The sequence below is a fragment of the Patagioenas fasciata genome, chromosome Z, assembly GCF_037038585.1.
Source record: "Patagioenas fasciata isolate bPatFas1 chromosome Z, bPatFas1.hap1, whole genome shotgun sequence".
Taxonomy (NCBI): domain Eukaryota; kingdom Metazoa; phylum Chordata; class Aves; order Columbiformes; family Columbidae; genus Patagioenas; species Patagioenas fasciata.
In genome coordinates this window covers 36,150,584-36,172,036 of record NC_092560.1, presented here as the reverse complement: position 1 = coordinate 36,172,036, position 21,453 = coordinate 36,150,584, and the positions used below count along the sequence as shown (strand labels likewise).

General features: G+C 40.4%; 1 protein-coding gene across 10 annotated transcripts in view; it reads left to right on the top strand.

Moving 5' to 3' along the window:
• Window positions 1-21,453, top strand: part of CDC42SE2 (CDC42 small effector 2) — a 269,695-nt gene that overhangs the window by 207,243 nt on the left and 40,999 nt on the right. The window contains exon 1 of one of the 10 annotated variants that reach the window (XM_071802014.1): window positions 10,417-10,512. The exons of the other annotated variants lie outside the window; for them this stretch is intronic. The gene's annotated coding sequence lies outside the window, so the exon portion shown is untranslated. Of the gene's footprint in view, window positions 1-10,416; window positions 10,513-21,453 lie in introns of those variants that run through there. 10 annotated transcript variants of the gene reach the window in all.

Below are 21,453 nucleotides of genomic sequence, written 5' to 3'. Positions count from 1 at the left end.
CGATGATGTCATCAATATATTGCAAGTGTTCTGGAGCTTCACCTTGCTCCAGCGTGGTCTGGATTAGTCCATGGCAGATGGTAGGACTGTGTTTCCACCCCTGGGGCAAGCGATTCCATGTATACTGGATGCCCCTCCAGGTGAAAGCAAACTGTGGCCTGCACTCTGCTGCTACAGGAATAGAGAAAAATGCATTAGCAATGTCAGTTGTAGCATACCACTTGGCTGCCTTTGACTCCAGTTCAAATTGCAGTTCTAGCATGTCAGGCACAGCAGCACTCAGTGGTGGTGTGACTTCATTCAGGCCACGATAGTCTACAGTTAGTTTCCACTCGTCACTAGACTTACGCACTGGCCAGATTGGGCTGTTAAAAGGTGAGCGAGTCCTACTGATCACACCCTGGCTTTCCAATTGACGGATCAGCTTCTGGATAGGAATCAAAGAGTCTCGATTGGTGCGATATTGCCAGCGATGTCGTGGTAGCAATTGGCACCTGCTGATCGTCAACCATCAGCAGTCCTACAACAGAAGGGTCATCTGAAAGACCAGGCAAATCAGACAGCTGTTCAATTTTCTCAGTGTCCGCAGCTGCTATACCAAATGCCCACCTATACCCTTTTGGGTCCTTAAAATACCCTCTCCTGAGGTAGTCTATACCAAGGATGCACGGAGCATCTGGACCAGTCACAATGGGATGCTTTTGCCAGTTTTTTCCAGTTAGGCTCATTTCAGCCTCTACAACAGTCAGCTCCTGGGATCCCCCAGTCACTCCAACAATATTGATGGATTGCGTTCCTTTATAATTAGAAGGAATTATTGTGCACTGAGCACCAGTGTCCACTAAAGCTTTGTACTCCTGGGGTTGTGTTGTACCAGGCCATAGTATTTGTACAGTTATCCCTTTCCTCCACTTGGTTGGAGGCAGGGCACCTTTCATTCCTGTTTTGCACAGTCTCTGGGTGTGAATTAGAGGTTCCTTCAAGAGCATCAGAATCTCTTCTGCTCCTTTTGTAAACTGGAGCAGCCACCTTCCTAGGAGTTTTTCCTTTTATCTCACGTACTCGTTCTTGAAGTTCTGAGGTAGGCCTTCCATGCCACTTATTCATGTTTTCTCCCTGCTCATGTAGGAAGAACCACAGTGAACCTCTTTTTGTGGGCTGTCTCTGCCCTCTTTCTCGAGATTGGAAACGCCTTCTCCTAACAGCTGAAACATAGGTTTGTGCAGGTCATGAACGGTACGAGTCTTCTCTGAGCTCTCTGATTTCTTGCAACAGCTTTTCAAACCGGTCATCAGATTTTTCACACAGTTTCTCCACAGCGGAGACACAAGCCCGTAGAGAACCAGCAAGGCTGTCCTCAAAGTACCGGAGCTGCTCGATCACTTCATTAATTTTTTGTATACCTCTAGCCGACCAGACCATTCCTGCCAATGACTTAGCATATGCAGGTGGTGCACTTTGTACAAATCTGCGCCACATAGATTTTGTACAATTGATTCTATCTGGGTCTGTCCCCTCTTGGCTGTTTGGTCCTAGATAGATCTCTCGCACAGCTAATTCTCTCAGGAACTGGATACCTCTCTCCATAGTATTCCATTTCCCTAACTTGGATATACAATCTTCCTTGTAGGGAAATCTGACTTTCATAGCTACCAGGAGTCGGGTCCAGAGAGTAGCGGCATTAGACTCTCTTGAAATTGCCCTATCAATGGTGGAATCTTTTGACAGAGATCCCAACTGCCTGGCTTCACCACCTTCTAATTCAATTGTTTCTGCCCCATTGTCCCAGCATCGCAGCAGCCAGGTTAAAATATTCTCGCCTTCACGACGACTAAAGTCTTTTCGCAGATCTCTCAGATCACCTGGAGAAAAGGACCGAGTGGTGGTCACTTCATCTCCTCCCTGTCCTGATGATGCCTCTTGGGTTGATGTTGGCCCTGTGCCATCGCCTGCTGCACGGGTAGTCTTTCTAGTGACTTTCTTACAACCAGCAACTGATGCTGATATGGGTTCACCATCATTTGATTCATTTTCAGAGTCTGAATGACTGTCACAGTGATTGCTGTGGTTACAGCAGCAACAGTGCCCAGTGTGTGAAGACGGGGGGGCTGCCTTGTTAGCCTTTGAGGCTGGAGAAGTAACGTTATCTGCAGCGACCTTGGCAGAGGAGCTCTGCGGAGGAGCTGTAGCTTCAGCCTGTGAAGCCACGGTTGTGGGGGCAGTGGCTGCAGCAGCAGCTTTGGCTGTTTTGCCCTTTCTCGTGCGGCTAGGAGTGTTTTTTGCTAAAGCTTCCGAAGACGCACTGCAAATCTCAGGACTAAAAAGAGACGCAAACCTCCTATTGAACCTCATTTCTCTTAACAGTAACACAAACTGACACACATTCAGCAAACCAGATAACACCATCACAGTTCTATCAAAGCTCCAAGGATATTCAAAGTTCTCTAAAACATTTGCAAACTGTCCTAGCAAAAACACAAAACTATTGTTAGTCAGCCTTTCTAAAGATTCGCTTGACCAATTAGCAAATATAGAGCCATTCTGCTCTTTAATCTCTCCTGGAGGTTTTTCAAGGTAAAGCAGAAGCGAGTAGAAATTCATTAGCGGCTGCAATATAATGAAATAAACCAGTGCCATACCACACAGAATCATCATGACCGCTGTCCAGTTTCTTGTTGTTATATAATGAATACTTCGATTCAGAAAGAAACACCTAACTGATATGGGATCAGCGAGCACAATGTAGAAAATAACTGATACAACTTTTGCCATAACATCTTTAAATCAATGTAATTCACTTTGCCTTAATACCACTAAATAATATCCAAAGCAAACAGACGCGCGAGTATCACAACTCTATGAGTTGGCACCGTGCCAAGAAAATTGAAAGGTACGTCAGAGCAGTAGAAAAGCCAAAAATCTCCAAATTTACCCCTTTCTCTTGCCCCACATTGGGCGCCAATTATCTGTCGAGGGTTAAGATTGCGGGGTGACAATCAAACCCTGGCAGATGTATTGTTAACCTCCTCTCCCCCCCACTTCCCCCTTTTGCCCTTCCCTCCCCCCCCTTCCCACTCAGGACAGGCGATCAGGAGGGAAAGAAGGACAGAGAGAAGAGAGTTGGAAAAGTTAAAGATGTTTTACTAATGCTACTAATAAGAATAGAGAAAATAATACAAAATATACAAAACCAATCTTGTAAGTCTCAGCAACTGCAGAGCCAGCACCCAAAGTCCTGGATTAGACTCTGTAGCCAACCGGAGCTGGATTCAGTCTGTCACTAGGCCTCAGTTCGCAGGGACGACCAGCAAGGTCCTCTCCTAATGTCAGCCATGAGGAAAAAAGGGAAAAAGGGCAAAGGGCCGAGATCCTCGTGATCTCCCACTTTTATACGAAGTATTCACGTGAATGTAATGTTATACACCGTTGGTCAGTCTCTCGGTCATCAGTTTTCTAGTTGCCCCTCTCGCGAGATGTCCATCCGTGCTTATCAATAAGTTTGCATTCCATTGCTAGGTTTAAGCAAAACTTGTGTTGGGTTCTCCAGGAAAATGCAGCTAACATGAAGGCTTTAGCTGACAGGCAAATTCACTAAAAAAGAAACTTGTTTTTAACAAAACCAGGACACTGTGTCATAATCTGACACCCTGTGTGACAATGCTTCTACACCCCATGTACTCTCTGCATATGCTTATTAAGGTAAAGCTAATGGTCACTTTGGTTTAATTTGGGGCAGTCAACATGGATTCACCAAGGGGAAGTCAGGCTTGACCACCCTTATAGCCTTTTATGAGGACATAACCAGGTGGATAAATAATGGCTAAGCAGAGGATGTGGTCTGTCTTGACTTGAGTAAAGCATTTGACACACATCCTTGCTGCTAAACTGAGGAAGTGTGGCCTGAATGATCAGGTAGTGAGGTGGACTGTGAACTGGCTGAAGGAAAGAAGCCAGAGAGCTGTGGGCAATGTGGCAGAGTCCAGTTGGAGGGCTGTATCTAGTGGAGTCCCTCAAGGGTCAGTACTGGGGCCTATATTATTCAATATAGTCATCAATGACTTGGATGAGGGAATAGAGTGCACTGTCAGCAAGTTTGCTGATGACACCAAGCTGGGAGGAGTGGCTGACACGCCAGAAGGCTGTGCTGCCATCCAGAGAGACCTGGACAGGCTGGAGAGTTGGGCGGGGAAAAATTTAATGAAATATAACAGAGGCAAATGTAGAGTCTTGTATCTGGGCAGGAACACTCTAGTTTCAAGTATACGTCGGGAATGACCTGTTAGAGAGCAGTGTAGGGGAAAGGGGCCTGGGGGTGTCTTGGTGTACAACAGGATTACCATGAGCCAGCACTGTGCCCATGTGGCCAAGAAAGCCAATGGCATCCTGGGGTGTATTAGAAGGGGGGTGATTAGTAGGTCGAGAGAGTTTCTCCTTCCCCTCTACTCTGCCCTGGTGAGACCACACCTGGAATATTGTGTCCAGTTCTGGGCCCCTCAGTTCAAGAAGGACAGGGAACTGCTGGAGAGAGTCCAGCGCAGGGCAACAAAGATGATTAAGGGAGTGGAGCATCTCCCTTATGAGGAAAGGCTGAGGGAGCTGGGTCTCTAGCCTGGAGAAGAGGAGACTGAGGGGTGTCCTCACTAATGTTTATAAATATGTAAAGGGTGAGTGTCACGAGGATGGAGCCAGGCTCTTCTCAGTGACAACCAGTGATAGGACAAGGGGCAGTGGGTACAAACTGGAACACAAGAGGTTCCACTTAAATATGAGAAGAAAATTCTTTCCAGTGAGGGTGCCAGAACGCTGGAACAGGCTGTCCAGGGGGGTTGTGGAGTCTCCTACTCTGGAGACATTCAAAACCCACCTGGACACATTCCTGTGTAACCTCATCTGGGTGTTCCTGCTCTGTCAGGGGGATTGGACTAGATGATCTTTCGAGGTCCCTTCCAATCCTTAACGTTCTCTGATTCTGTGATTTCCGTAAAATAAATGTTCTTGGTTTCCATTGTAAACAGCTTATTTGCACATAGCCTCAAAAGGCATGATTTATGAGTTGCTATGTATTGATACTCAGGGTTCTCCTGGAGAATTAATATCTTTCTCTATTCATTTTTTGCTATTCAACAATGATTTCTTTGTGCTGAGGAAAAGGAGTCCAAACTGAAAACCAACTGGCTTTGTCGCTTTTCTTTCCTCTGACCCTAGAAGTGCTAAACAACTTCTTTTGTAGGAAGTTGCTGATATTATACTGGCACTTACAAACAAGATGATACCAAAACCAGTCCAAGAAAAAATTAGTTTGTTTTGTTTTGTTTTGTTTTGATTTATGTATTTATTTTGCTTAATTTTCACAAAGAAAACACTGCCCACATCCCTCTCCCCTTCATAAGTGGTGCTACCCTGTAAAAGTCTTCGCAGAATGAATCCATCTGTAAATGCCAGTAAAGATTTTAAGTTCAGCCCTGGGAAGGTAGTTCAGTGTGAACAAAGAACACTTTAGACCATAGCAGTGTGTGCTGATTTTGGTAGTCGTGTCCTTTTGTGTTTTGTGTCTTCAATCTGTATGTTCCAGAGGGGGTCAGGACTTTTAGATGCAGCTACTTCTGGAAGGTTAGAAATACTAGGAGACTGGTTTTTACTGGTTAAAAACAAACCAACCACCCCCCACACAAAACACAAATCTCATTTCCCCAGTTCTTAAGTCAAACTGCAGTGTGAACTTCCCATCAACTTGTGATGACTGGATCATACTGGAGCAGCTTTTGAGGACCCTTCCCTGGAGGGGGCAGCCTGTGGTGGTGGCAGGTGGCCTGGGTACAGTACCAGGTCCCCAGGTATGGGTGGTTGTGATGAGGTGGCAGGGGCTGCCTGCCTGCTCAGAGCTGGGGAGAGAAGGAGAAGCAGATATTGGAACCCTTTGTGCCCGTCTAAAGACATGTGCTGCAGTGGGAACAGGCCACACAGCTGCAACCCTGGCAACTAGAGCCCAGAGCAGGGGAAAAGGGCAACTTCCCGACAGAGGATGGCCATGTTTGAAGATGAGCAAACTAAAATGGTAGCATAGTCATTAGAAGAACTTGTGTGCCTGTTTTTCTTCCTAGTGATTTCTTTTTTTTTTTGTTGTAATTTAAACTTTAGACTGAAATTGATCTATGTGTTTTTCAATACATAGATAAATTAATGACTTAATACTTTCAATGTTTTTTTTATTTCTGGCTGCATATTGATTTGGGCTTTAGGAGTTTCTTGTATTGAACATAAGCCTGTAAGTTTGTTTTCATAACAAACTTCATAAAAGCCTTGATTTTTTTTTTTCATTTTGATTTTAGAGTCTTAATTTGATAGCGTATTTCCTGTTTAATACAGCACCAAATTCATTGTCACCAGTTAAAAGCATGAAGGAATTTGGTTCAAACTGATTTTTGTAGCATAGAGGCACAAAATCCTGAAAGCAGCGGTGGTTTGAGAAGCAAATTTATTGTAAACAATGTGTGTGTGTATTTATCTGTATATAGATTTGCACTGGTTCTTTTAAAGTGGTCATTCTTGTTGTGACAGCTGTTTTCTAGAGAAATTAAATGTTTCATTTGTAAGATGCGGCAATCTGATCTATTTGCATGAGGAGTCCCATGAATGAATTGGGATAACACTGGTGATGTGAATACAATAGGCTTCATTAATTACCCAGCTGTGGATGGTGATTCACCAGCCACAGTTCTGGCGGCATGTCTGCGAGAGAGGGGGCATTTGTTTGAGGCAGAGTCTGAGTAATGAATACTTTAAACCAAGTGATCTGTGGCTGAGTGGCAGACAAAGGGGGCTTTGGGGAAGTGACTGATTGTCCTGTGTGAAAGGAGCGCAGCCATCTCTGGCCTTCATGCTGAGCCTCGCATGGGAGCCATTGCCCCTTCTTTTGTGGAGAAAAAGGGGAAATCAAATCCACTTAGGAAACAAGTGCACCTTGCCAGTGAAGGTGCTGTTACTGCATCGTGCTGATCTAGTTACTGTAACATAGAATGGTGAACTAGAATGTTTGGTTATTTTGTTGTTTGTTTGTTTTTCCAGTATTTCGACAAATGCAGTAGCCATTTTTTGGCAAAATAGTTATAGATGTCTTTTTGTTTTCCCTCGTCTTCCACTTTCTTACCTCCTATAAGGAATCTGCAATGTCTGTGCTACAGGCTGATTGTGAGTCAGAGCCCAGAGCAATAGGAGCAGCAGATGTGATGATTCCTGGATCTTCTCTAATCAGGCCAGTGTGGTTATCTGGGGCAACCACGAGTCAGGAGCACATTCCCTTCTGATGACTGATATATAGGCCAAAATGTCCTGCTCACGAGCTGGGCGGAAAGCTAGAACAACGTCATCTTGAACTGTTCAATCACTTCACTCAAGCTTGATTGTAGATGGGATGAGTTACTTGTTTAATGGCTGTTCTTTTTTTCTTTTCCGTCTTCTCTCACTTCTGTATTCAGCCTGAGCAATGAATGAGGACTGAAGGTGAAAGGAAGAACACACCTCACTAGGTGTGTTTGTTGACTTGTTGTAAAGTGCAAAGTGAAAGGCCTGGCACCTGTAAAATATTTGGAGACACCTCAAGTCTCAAATTATAGAAATATATGTATTTTTGTGAGGGGTAGGAAAAATGAAGGATATGTTTTGGTCTGGCATAGGATTTGAGGCTTTAAATGCTAGATTTCACAGCTGTATCTTGTGCTCTTTGCAGAACTTGCTAGTGAAAGCAAAGTTACACATTCAAAAAGCTTGACACCCCCTTTAACAGCCCTTTCCTTCATTTGAGAAGGAGTAACCAGAATGGAAAAGTATGTTAAAGAGCAACTGTAACTTTCTCTAAATGTATACTTCTTACACCTTAATCTTAACTTTTCAGATAAAAATTATTATCCCAGGCCAAGGAATTATGGTGTGGTTTGGGGTTTTTTTTGTTGCCAGATACATACAGAATACTTCTGTCAGCAGATTCAAGGAAAATGTCTCCCATCTCACCCAGATACCAAAAAGAACTAAGAGTTGTGTGGCATTGGAGGAGGTAGTATCTCGTTCAAAACAGAGAAACTTTGTATGGTAAACTGAATTGTCACCTTACAACTGTTCAAAAATTTAGTGAACATAGTTGCTGCTTGTTTTTCATTTCAGTTGATTTACTTACATGGAGACTTGATTGTACCCTCCAGCAAAACCCTGGTGACTCATTTCCAGGCCTTTCACTGGAAAGGGTTATACAAATGAAGTACTATGATGTTATTAAGTAACTTACCAAAAAAAACCCCAAACAGAAGTAAGAGAAATGTGAAGGCAGAAAAGACCTATCTTTTGTTTTAGGGGGAAAAAAAAAAAAAAGATATGATTCCACTGAATTTTATAGCTTAAACTTTTGGTGATAGTGGAGTGTGCCAGCAGTTCTTTAGTGTGCAGAAAGATCGCTCACCATGAAGTTTGTAAAGATCAGTGTGAAGATATTTACCAATTGTATTTACTTAAAAGCTATTACAGTCTCTTCTTCCAGTGTGGCTGCAAAGCTTCTTAGGAGTTCAAGGTAACTGGGGAAAGGGGCAAAAATCTCCATAGAACTAAAAAAAAATAGTGCACCTTCTCTCAAAATCAAAAAAACCTGCCATTTTACCTCTTTCATAAAAGACAGTGTGCTAGTTTGGGCTATTTTTACCTTTCCAAAACTTGTCTGTTTCATTCCCATTTCTTGGTCATTTGCCATGGGAATTCATGGGAGAAAATGAAGCTGTTGTGCTGCTTAGTGCTTTGTATCTCCAAAATGCTGGGGTACTGGCATAGGACGAAGTTTAAATGTGTTTAAATCCCAAGCATAGTATCATTTAAAGGGGAGCATGTACCAGCATCCATAGGCTCTCCTGACCGTGGCAATACCAGGAGAGGTAGTGGATTTGTATGTTAGGAAACGTTAATGGTCTCTCATGTTTCTCCATAACAATACTTGGACTCAGGATGATACTTCTGAATAGGTAATATATATTTACCTTGTGGTCTCGAGAACTAAGTATTTGCCAAGAGAAGTAACTTTGATTAGCTAAGTTTACCTGTCAAAAGAGTAGAATAAAGGAACAGGTGGTGAAGAACAGAGTGGGTGGTGTTGGCAAAGCATTTTTTCAAGCTTAAACTTGGAAGCGTCTGATGTTAAATCTATCACGAGCTAAGCCTTGTGATTCACTTCACTGTCTGTGGCTTGTTCTGCAGTCTTCATCAGCATAGTTTACAAAAAAGGTCCTAGAGGAACCTGGCAGTTCTTCCTGATACAAAAAGCTGCAATGGTTGCTGTTGCTATTTTCCCTATGGCTTTGTCATGCACATTACAAAAAGATTGCCTGTTGCGTTGAACTGTCTGGAAAACTTCCGTAGTTGATCTTGAGTAAAGGAACTTGTATTTCCTTGTTTCAAGTGGGCAAATGGTTTTGGTTGACATGAGCACTTGAGTCTTCATGCTTACATTTATAGAGATTTATACACTGTGTGGCAGCAGCATTCTTTTCATTGTGAGGAAGCACAAGTATTTTACTTCATATTTGTTATTCACGACCTTTCACGTTTATCAGTAAAGCACTCTATGTCTAGTGATTGTTTTGGCATGAGAAATACCATGGTCAAAACACCGTTTGTTTTTCAGGCTTCCATTAGGGGTTTTGTAGAGGTCAGAATGTGGGAAAGAAGGTGGCAGTGTTTTGTACATATTTTGTCTCCCGTCCGTGCCTGTTTGCAAGCAGATGGATAAAATAAAATAATGTAGGAGGTTGGTTGGAGATGGTATGCTTCTGACCCATACTACAATTGCTAATGTGGTTTCTTGTAAATAATATCCTTTCTTCCCTTTCCTTTCTCCCAGAGAAATTCTCCAGAGCCATGTCTTTGGTCTTGAAAGTGTTCATTCAATGCGGATAAGCGAATACTGTTGGGTAGCGTGACAGTGGAGTTGAAGTGCCCACAATGGGAAAAAGAATGTAACTTCATTGCTGTGCTATCTTAGAGTGATAAGATTTTATTTCATGCTGCTAACATCTGGTGTTAGCAGATACTATTTTGGCCATTACAAAATGCAATGTTTTTTTCACTACATGTGTGCACGGAGGAGAGAAGTATCCCTTAAGGAAGTGATGAGAAAGCAAGAAGTAGGCAGGGACAATGTCTGCAGACTGTACCAGGCCAGCGTGGGGACCTGGACAACACAGGACAAGAGCAGGAAGCACAGCTGCCTCTGTGAACAAAACTTCTGGGAACCAAAGTGTAAAAGGACTCTGTAGCAAGAAGCACTTAGTTGGAAGGGCTGCATTTCACCTTCACCATATGGACTCGACACAAAAGGGTTGCTTGGCTTGTTCCTTCTATTTTGTTGTATAACTTCAGGCTCCTATCCTGGGATTCGACATGTGAGCTTTGCAGTGCAGGACTGCAGGGAGAACGGAGGCAGCACAAAGAGGAAAAGCACAACAACCTGAGTATCTGGCAGCTTGACACACCACAAAGGTGACTGCATTTTTTGTTTGAAATAGTGGCAGAAATATGAAAGGTTCACAAAACTCTAGCTAATATCAGTTTCAGCCTTAACAGCAGCTAATAGTGCAAGTATCTTGAAGGGAAGGGTTAAAGAGGAAGATGTACACAGATTTGGGGTTCACCTTTCCTAAATTCTTGATTCCTTTGTCACCTTAATATTCCTTTAAGATTTGAACTGTACCAGGTAGATTATCCTATGGAAGCTAGATATGTAGACAAGACTGACAGAATATTTTTTAATTAAAAAAAAGGGGGAATACATGTGTGACAATTGTCAAGGTGAATTGTGAAGTATGGAAAATTTCCACAAAGCCTTGATTAATTTATTTCAAAAGAAAACAATATATTATATGTCTCTTCTTGGAATGTCATACATAATGAAAATAACAGTAAAAGGCAAGTGATGTATGGTCTCCCCCCACATGCATGCCTTCCAGATGCTTATTTGTACTGCTTCCTGTATTTTGCCTTTTGAAAAGTGAAGAGGTTGAGAAAATGTTGTTTGAGAAAGGGGGGGAGGGATGATAAAGTTTTTGTATAACTCTGAATTATGTGGAAATGAAGGATCATACTTTTAAGACTTAGAGTACTTAATCATTAGAATAACTTCCTAAGGGTACTAGTGGATTCCCCATAACTTGTTTTTAAGTGATATTTGAATGCCTGTTTAAAAAAAAAAAAAAAATCACAAAACAGACTAGAAGTCAAAGATCTTAGTTTTCATTCAGTTGTGTAGGATATTAGGTAACAGGCTGGAAGAACCAGTAGCTCATTTGTCACCATTTCTGTTTGCGTCTATAAATTCTAAAAACAAAACAACAACAAATCAACCAGCAAAAAACCCTCAAAAAATTGGCTAAATGCAAAGCAGTAGAAGCATATTAGTGACTACAAATCAGCTGGTGGCTTAACTATATGCTTATTTGTTTTTTGACTTGTTAAAAGTAATTATTTACTTTCAACTTAATAGTGTTTGACAAGAAAAATCATGCAAAGAGATGCAGTTTTTTGCCGTGGTGATGTACTACAAAATACATGCATCAGTAAACAGGATGGTGATATTTTTCCAGGTAACTTCTGTAAGTCAGCGTTAGCAAATCAGCTTTCTTTCCAAACCTTAATTTGTTTCTTTACCTTATTTTTCTTGTATAACTTGTCTTATCTGCAAGGCTTTTGCCTTTTATTTGTAGTCTCAAGCCTAAAGTATAAAGTCTTTATCTTGAGAAGATGATTAGGCATTTTAAATTCCCGTTACATGAAAATCCATTCAAAACAAAAGAGAAAGTTCTAGTGATTTATGCAAAATTATGTATTAATAAACATTAAAAAGTGCAGTGCTGTATGGCACAGTTACAGTCCTGTGCTGTTGCCTAATTGTAGCAAAGACGGCAAATTTTCTCTTATATGTTTTTGGGATTATCTTTGCTTAGTGTGTACCTGGCAAAAAGGCATTCATAGGTATAAGAACTGCATATGTGATACGTTGATATGTTACCAAAAGAACAGACTTGCTCTACAATTATGGATTTTTAAGAAGGTTGTACAATGATGTTTTGTCAAAGAGCTGGTGAGTATACTGCAAAGCTTTTATAAATACAGAAGACAAGAGAACCAAAACTACTAAAAGTACGAAAAGCTTGATAGGTATTAACTCCAATGTGGATAGTATCGTTTTGCACATCTAGTAGAGAAGTAGTTTCTGTGGATACTGCAACCACTACAATATATTAATAAAATAGCTTGCTGCAGTCAGTCTTTACCACCCAAAGGAGGATTAAAACTAAGCTTTTCTTAAAGTGATGTTAGCTGAGAACCAACATATTGTGTTACTGTCAGACCTGCAAAAAACCACTTCTTATGTTCGTTCTGAGCAGCAAAACTGAGTAACTGAAGAGATTCCCTTGAAAAAGATTGTTGTGATATCCATCATTAAATGGTCTGAATACTTGACTTTGTATTTATATTGCTAGAATGCAATGAAAGCAGATATCAAGATAGATGTATAGAGGTTTTTAGAAATTCATAACAGATAAAGTTAGCAGCAGTGTATATTCAGTGTTGTGTTTTTTTTTCAAGACAGACCATTTCTGGCAATTTCAGAGTTCTCCAAGCAGAGTTGAGAAAAAGTTGTGCTTCGAAACCCACCTGTTGCTTTATATTAAAAGATACCATATTTTTATCTCCTTCTTCCAATGCCTGCTTATAAAAATGGAAAAGATTAACATATAGGATTCTAAAAACTAATGAACATTTGTTGGCCAGTTTTGCAGGGCAAAGGGTTGCCCTCTGTGTTTAGCTCTGTGAGATGTCCTGGCTCTGTGAGAAGACATACATTGAAATCCATAAACTGGTGGAAATGCATGTGCTTAGAACTAATTTGAATAAGAATGTCCTTGGCTATTTTGAGTTATAAAATAGTATTGTCATTATGCCTCAGTTTCCCACACATATGAAGTGGAGGATGTCAGGATCCTTCCTCAACCTCAGAGTGCTCACTGCAAAGCCCATGCTTACCATGAACTTTCTAATTGTGTCTTTCTTTTTTAACAATTAAACTAATTCCTGTTAAATAGTTAACAATATGATCACGGTAATGCATTATCCTCAGTGACCTTTATATATATATACGTACATGTACATGTTTGGTGGTTGTTTGGTTTTTTTTTTTTTTCAGTATTTCGGTAATTACCAGCCTTTGCTATGGCAATCCTGACACAAAATTAACTTAACTAATTATATTGATGAAGTCACCATGGCCCAAAATAGAAGAGTTACGCTTGTGGTAGAATGCTGAGAGTATATTACATTCAGGAAAAAAAGCTGTAGTTCTTTAACCTACTTGATACTAATTTTTGAAGTTTTTCTAAACATACGTTAAAGACCTTTTGATTTCTTTCCCACAGAATCACTAAGAAAAATGGGATGGAAAAGATCTGCCTATTCATCTGTTAATTTCTTTGCCAAGATGTGACTGTTAATGTGTGGAATTTCCCCCCCTTTTTTTTTTTTTTTTTTTGATCTAATGCTCTGTACAGTTTAGTGTTAAATGACTCGTGTTGGAACTTCACAACTTTACTACTGAGACTGTAGTACAGTTTAGAATAAAAACTAGGAAGTTGGGTGTTTTGTTTTTTTTTTTTATAATTGCCTTTCTTTTTTCCCCTTATAGCTTTTACTGTTAAGCTATAATCTCATTTCACTTGGGAAACAGTACTTTCTACCATGCTACCAGGTGTTGAGAAACACATGTTGTGGACACGCAGTCAACTCCAGTGTTTGTGCTGTCTGGATTCTTCACTAGGTTTTGATTTCATTAAACAAAAACTAACAAGCTGTCCAGCTCTTCTTATTAGGCTGGATTCCCACAATTGACCAGAGAACTCTATTCTGGATTAGCAAGTAGCTACAACAACATCACACCTTCCCAAAAAATCCTAACCCTCCCTCTCCCCAAATTCCCAAACGAATCACACCACGAACCTCCCCTCTGTCAATGAGGGTGTTTCGTCCTTTAACTTAAAGCCAGACAGCATTTGCTGCTTACTTCTATTAGCTTTCAGTTACAGTTTCTGCCTTTGAAAGTCTCTTAGATTGTCAATTACATCAAGAACAAACAACCTTATTAGACAAGAAATCACAACACCTACTCTGGAAAGGAAAAAAGAAAACAAAGAACGTGCTAGATATGAAACTAGATTTGCTGTTTGTCACATATGCTATGTCTACAGAAGGAAGGGACTGGTGCTCAGCTGTCCGAGATGTGATTTAATGCACCATCATAGTGCTGCAGCAAATCCACTTCACATGTGGGCACCTCCGGAGGTGCTGAGTGTGGCTGCCTACGGGGGACCCAACTTTCACAAGCGGAGTAGTGGTACCAGCGCCAGACAGGATTTTTGAGCAGACTACAGAAACAAAGTCTGGACTGGCTATTGCAACTTCACAGACCCACCTGAACTCAGAGATGGCCTGTCACCAAATGTCTCCCCCCTGCCTCTCATGCTCTGTACCTCACCCCCTGCATGGGCTTCTGTGTGGAAAGGAGGATTGATTTGTGCACAGTTGATAGCTGGGCATCAAGAGCTAGCTCTTTGTTTTTGAGATTCAGACTAAAAGCAGTGCATTGTCTTGCATGAAGGAATCAAAGCTGCAGCATGTTAAAACTGAACTATTTTCAGGTTATTGTAACAGCAACAAAAAAAAATCTGGATTTAAAGGATCTGTTTTTTTACTTTTTTATTCTAAAAACTCGACGCATTAAATGAATTTATGGGTACAGTGCTATTATAAAACATTTACTTATTTGTCAATAACTAGTACATATTAATTCAAGAGAAGCTCAGAGCACACAGCCAACTCAGAGACTTCTGTATGACTCTTTTGGTTTCATTTCATGGAAAGATTCTGTTGCACTGAGGGGAAAGAAAGGTGCCTGTACTGCACATAGACACGAAATTCTTGTTTATTTGATGTCAACTAGAGAGCCCTGTATGTATTAAGTCAGTATTTTCAATCACTGAGAGCAATTAAGATACCAGTGCAGTGTTTTCACCAATGAATGAAAAATCAATGGTAAATTAACAAAGCATAAACATGAGAGAAACTCATCTAGCTTAGTAAATATTGCAGTTTTTTATTTGTATGGTCATACTTTCAGATTATAGATGCAAGCGTAAAATACACCTTTAATTAGGAAAAAAATTATGTCCAAAAGCACAAATGATATTGTTGATATAACTGCATAATTACATTTTGAAAACAGACAGGCAAATCAGCACTTCTGTACTCTAACAGCCAGCCTCCAGGTCCCCTTCCTACTCTAACAAAGATTTAATCAATGTAACCCAAGTGCATATGTAACCTCTCTTGCATATTAGTGTAATACATACATAATATTTCCTTCACATCACAAAGAACAGGAAGGTCTTTAGTTTGAGAGATATTTGTAATTTTCACAGTTCATTCCACAGGAGTGTTTTCTTGATGTTTTTAGAAATTGAGAGGATTTTTTCTTTAAAAAGGAAGCCCCAAAATTAACAATTTACAAGAGCAGTTGTTATGAGCATTTTTGCATACATTCTGTTAGTAGGCTCTTGGATAAGATTGGATAGTTTGTGACATAGGATAATCTCTGGAATTTATTAATGAGCATTATTTAAATTGTTGGCAGATTCAATTTACATCCAGAAAATCATATCCTATCTGTGATAGGCTTGTTTAAGAAGACATCTGTAAGTAAAATTTCTGACTACATGCTATGAGTATTGTATGGGAATACAGGTTTGAATGGCTCTAGTTAATATAACTAGAAGTTAATTGTGGAGTTCAAATAGTGTCATCATGTGGTTATTTGGTGTCAGAGTACACTTTTCACACTGCCTATTTACTTCCTTTTAACAAGCCATTGACGAAGAATCAAGATACATAAAGCTTCTTTCATATTTAGTAGACAGGCATTGCAAGTTGCTTATGGTTTTATTAGCAGATTTCAGTTTGGAGAGCTGAAATTAACCTGTTTAGCATATACAACTATGAACAACTTATTTTAAAACTCGTTGGAAAAATTACTCTTAGCCTTGACACACGTTTATTGTAGGTTTTTCCACTCTGGGGTTACTGATCAATGTAGATAAGACATAGGCTGCTGTATACATGGGTGTTTCATAGGAGAGCCAAATCATTTTGAGATTTACAGTGGTTTTACATTGGCAATAAAACTCCAGGTGACTTAACTACCACTGAGATATGACCCACAAGGCATTTTCCAAATGAGCGTTTTTAGCAGTAATGGCCTTGGCTGTTTTTGTGGATACACAGGGAACACAGTTCAGTGTTCTTGGCAAGATAGGCACATCATTTCTGAGGAGACAATTTAGCTTCCTGTGCGTTCAGTTTTCAGAACAGCAGTAACTGTTCTGCTGAGAATACGTACTTTGTTAAAATGTTTCTGGAACATTTTGAAAATCCCTTTTTTGTTCAGCACTTTGTTTCTTAACTAGGTCAATAATTCTGATATCTCCATTGGAATTGCATTTCAGTGTCTTGTGGACCGTGTATTTTTATTTTAAGATGACTATATGTATGCTTGGCTATTTTTCTACGTATGTTATGGCATACTCTCTTTTGGTTTTAAAATTGCACACCTCTCTACTTGATTTCTTAAACTTTGTTAACTTTTAGTTAGACTTTACTTGGTAAAGTTGTTCATGTTGTATAGCGTATAAAAGGACACGTGTTATAGGTGGATTATTAAATGAAGTTATCCTTAAGGAGTTACCTAAAAGGGTTTTATCAACTATTAAATGATGATCACAGGATAATTAATTGATTGAATGACAATTAAATGGTAATGAATTAAGCAATAATTTAATGGTAATTAAGGAGTGATTAAACCAAATTTTCAAGAAGGGCAAGAAGAAAGGTCCTGATAATAACAGGCCTGTCAGTCTCGCTTCTGTGCCTGGCAAGTTTATGGAGAAGATTATTCTGAGAGTTACTGAAAAACACGTGAATGACAATCCAGTCATTGGTTGCAGCCAGCACAGGTTCATGAGGGGAAAGTCTTGCTTGACAAACTTAATTTCTTTCTATTGCAAGGATTTCAGTAAAGCCTTCGAAACTGTCTCTCACAGTTTCCTCCTGGACAAGATGTCCAGCATACAACTGAATAAACACGAAGTGCAGTGAGTGAGCAATTGGCTGACGGGTTGGGTTCAAAGTGTTATGTAACTGGGGTTATATCAGGCTGGTGGCCAGTCACCAGTGGGGTTCCCCAGGGCTCAGTTTTAGGGCCAGCGCTCTTCAGTGTTTTTTGAAAATTGGATACAGAAGTAAAATGTACATTAAGTATGTTTGCTGATGATACTAAATTAGGAGGAGCAGTGGACTCCCTTGAGGGTAGAGGGGCTTTACAGAGTAATCTGGCTAGATAGACACTGGGCAATCACCAACAGTGTGAAATTTAACAAGAGCAAGTGTCAGATTATTCACCTGGGATGACACAATCCTGCTTGCACATACAGGCTGGGGAACAAGGTGCTGGAAAGCAGCTCCGCAGAGTGGGATCTGAGGATTCTGGTCAATGGCAAGTTGAACATGAGCCAACAGTGCCCTGGCAACCAAGAGGCCCACCCATGTCCTGGGGTGCATCAAGCACAGTATTGCCAGCTGTGCAAGAGAGGTGATTGTCCTGCTCTGCCCTGCACTGGTGCAGCCTCACCTGAAGCAGTGTGTGCAGTTCTGGGTGCCTCAATATAAGGACACCCTTAAGGTGGGCAGTGGAGGCAGAGGTGCTGATCTCCTCTCACTGGTGACCAAGGATAGGACATGATGAAGTGGAATGAAGCTGCATCAAGGAAAGTTCAGATTGGACATTAGGAAAAGGTTCTTCACTGAGAGGCTGGTTTGTCGCTGGAACAGTCTTCCCAGGACAGTGGTCACAGCACCAAGCCTGTCAGAGTTCAAGGAGAATCTGATTATATCATATGGTGTGGTTCTAAGTAGTCCTGCAAGGGAATTCGACTTGATGATCCTTATGGGCCCCTTCCAAATCAAGATATTCTATGGTACTTTTAGGCCTAATATAAAATATTGTTTATCTCATTGTAGATATCAGATGCTGGGTAAGAGGTCTCTCAACCTTTTGGAGTAACCTGGAGAGGTGTCCCTACTCAAGGTGGAGATCACTGCCTTGCAGCCTTCTGCTGTGCAGAAGAGTTCAATGGGCTGGCGCGGGCTACAGATATTTAAAGCATAAGGTGACTGACTTGTAGTCAAACCCTGCTGTGGTGTACATACAGGTGTGCAGCTGCAGCAGTTTCAGATTTGTCTGGTCCCAGCTCAGGCTGGTACTGTTGGCTCCTGATAAGACATGCCCTAGATTCCTTAGTCCCTGTGAAGATACAGCCTAATACATTTCTCACGCGTTGCACAGAGGGGCTGTCTTCAGTCACACCTCCTTGTTGGCGATGCCTGAACCAGAGCACTGTTCGGTCAGCGTGGGAGAATGCGTCACAGACTTGCCAAGCAACAAACTTGACTTGCACTTAAACCCCAAAATTAGTAAGGCAGTATCTATCACAAAATGAAAATCAGTGAGCATTTTCAAGATTTTGTTTGCAGTTACATTTTCCATAAACTTGCGTTTGATCAACATTTTTTCAGTATTTTGCAAAAAACATACAAGAGCTCTCTGTGGTCAAGTATTTCTTTCAAAGAATAAATATACAAGTTCAGCTGAATATTAAACATAATTTGCAGTGACTATCAGCTTGGAGGAGAGAGAAGGGAAGAGCAATAATTCCTCTTAAGTAATGTGTGGTATCTGAATCAAGGTGCACTCTGAAGGTGGTCCCAAGACAAGATGTTTGATTATAGGATTTCTTATATGAAGCAACCTTGTACAGGTACTGGTGCTTTTGCCACTAGTGAGCTGCGTCTTATGTCTGCATGTGCAATGGCTTAGTATGAATAATTGCAGAGATAAAAAAAAATCTCCTGAAACATTTTACTCCCCTCCCTATATCTTATTCTGCTTTGAAAAGTGAGTGTTCTTTTCAGACAAAAAAAAAAAAAAAAAGAAGGTGCTGTTGACCTGCAAAATGTCATTTCATACTGACTGCAACTCTAACACATGAAATTTCTCCTTATCAGCTCACCTTAGAAACTTTTTCCAGGTGGCCATTGTTTTCGTTATTGCATACTAACTGTCTGAGGTTTGTAGAGGTAAAAGCTTACTAGCTTTCATGTTATTTTTATTCTTGCTGTATATAGCATGATAGCCTTAGCCATGAGAATGGAATACTTTGTGGTTGCTGCAGTTACTGACCTACACTTTGTGTGTGTGGCTTCACAGAGACATGTGCATGCGCACACAGTCATGGTATTTGATAGGCATTTTGTGTGTAGAAGTGGTAAGAGGGGTTATCTGTGTTGTGGAAGTGTAGAATCTCTCAGTGCATAATTCTTAGTAGTTATATTTCCCTTCATTGTTTTCTTTGCAGTGGTTTAAGTCTTACAGAATTAGGACACACTTCTGCATTATGGCATATTTAAATTAGGACACATGAACCCAACTTCTTTGTTGCTACAGTTACGTTTAGGTTTTCCTTTCCCTTAAATGGCTTAAGAAATGCCTGGAGGCAGAGGAAAAGAACCTCTTCTTGCTGTGTGCTGCTAGATGAAGATGAAAGGTAACCCTCCTGTCCAGGTGTCACTTTGTGCCGTGTGTTACACAGTAATGCTAGCAGACCTCTGGCTATTGATGGGAGAAGAGGAGGAAAATGCCAGGCAATTTATGCTGCTTTGCTTACTGTAATTGGTCTCATAATTGCTTTGTACTTGAGAGTGAGGTGAGAAAGTGACAGCAATAATCTACTGAAATGCACTTAAATGTCTTTAGATACAATGGCAGACTTCTGTTGCAAGGCTGTCTATCTTACAATAGCAAGTTAAAATCTGCGGTAGCAGTGTGCCATGTTGATTTTTTTGACATGAAACACTATACTGGTGAGAGCTGGCCTCTGTGAACTCCTGACAGTTTTAATGACCTTTCTCCCTTTGTTCCCACTTATTTTCCTCTACCCTAAACCGTCCTTGGAAGTTGCTTTGACATATTAGTTTTCTGTGGAAAAAATGAATATGATAGATGCTATGAATAATGCTTTTCACCTGCTATCATACTAAAAAAAACAGGTAGGGGTCCCTTGAATATCTTGTATGGTCTGTCACATAGTTTATCATAGATACATTATTCCCCATAGACTATTCCATTCCTTTTAATGCTACACTTAAAATTATGGACTCTCTGGAGGTTCTAGATTTTGGGTTCTGTTGCTTTTCTTGTTTTAGGGTTGGTTGGTTTTCTTTCCATTCTTTATGGAAATGGTACCCTGTTCAGAGCCCGCCTTGGACCACTAGTTTGCCTTGGGTTTTGGTTTGGTTTGTTTTTTTTCCCTCTCTGACTGGTATTACCTGTTTGAATTAACAAGGAGGCCAGCTGAGAAAAGTGTTCTTTTGCGTTACTTTCAGTGAGACTTAACACTTAAGAAAATAATCTTATTGACCTGTTAGAACTTTGATGAGCAGGTTTGTTTTTTTTTTTTTAATGTGAATGGCAGGCAGTAAGAAATCAGATTTCCTAAACCATAGGAGTGGATTCTCAAAGGCTTCTCACTTTCTCTTAACTGACTGTTTTCTGTAGGTAGAGCAAAAGATATTATGCTTGGACTATGTATTGGTTAGGACAAAACGCATTTGTCTTTAGTTTGTCTTATTGTTATTTAGTAAATAAGTTTGGACCATTGGTTTTCTGTTAGTCATTCTGTATTTTCGTAGTGTAGAGCTATTAGATGTTCTGTGCTGTGGTTTCCATAGAAGTAGGTTCCTGTCTGCATGTATGTGTGAGAAATGGCATAAGTTATGTATCAGCTGTTTCAGAACGCTTCATTTAACCCATATATATCGAAAGCAATTATTAATTGAAGACAGAGGAAGCTTTGAAATGGCAGTGATGGAGAAAAGGTTACTTGCACTGCTCAGTCACTTGGTACAGTACTGTCTGTTAAACTTTGTTTGAGCCCAAAAAACTATGCTTTTATATTTCAAATTGAACATGAGGAATTTTAATGGAACACATGTAATACTGTCAGTTTCATTTGTTGGTTTTGTGCACAAAATAATAAGGACCTTTCAAGAACTTGGCCACTTACCTGAGGTAATTAAATTTAACAGAATGGCTAGAGACTCAAACTCAGGTAATTGCAAGTGGATGCTGTTTGGAGAAAAAAAGGCAGGAGTGAGGGGGGCAGGACCCTTGTCAGTGACTGAACAAATGTTTGAACTTCACACTATCAAGACGTTTTAGAGATGTTTGAAGGCTCTCTGCTTTGAACTTCCAGCTTGGCCTTGCAA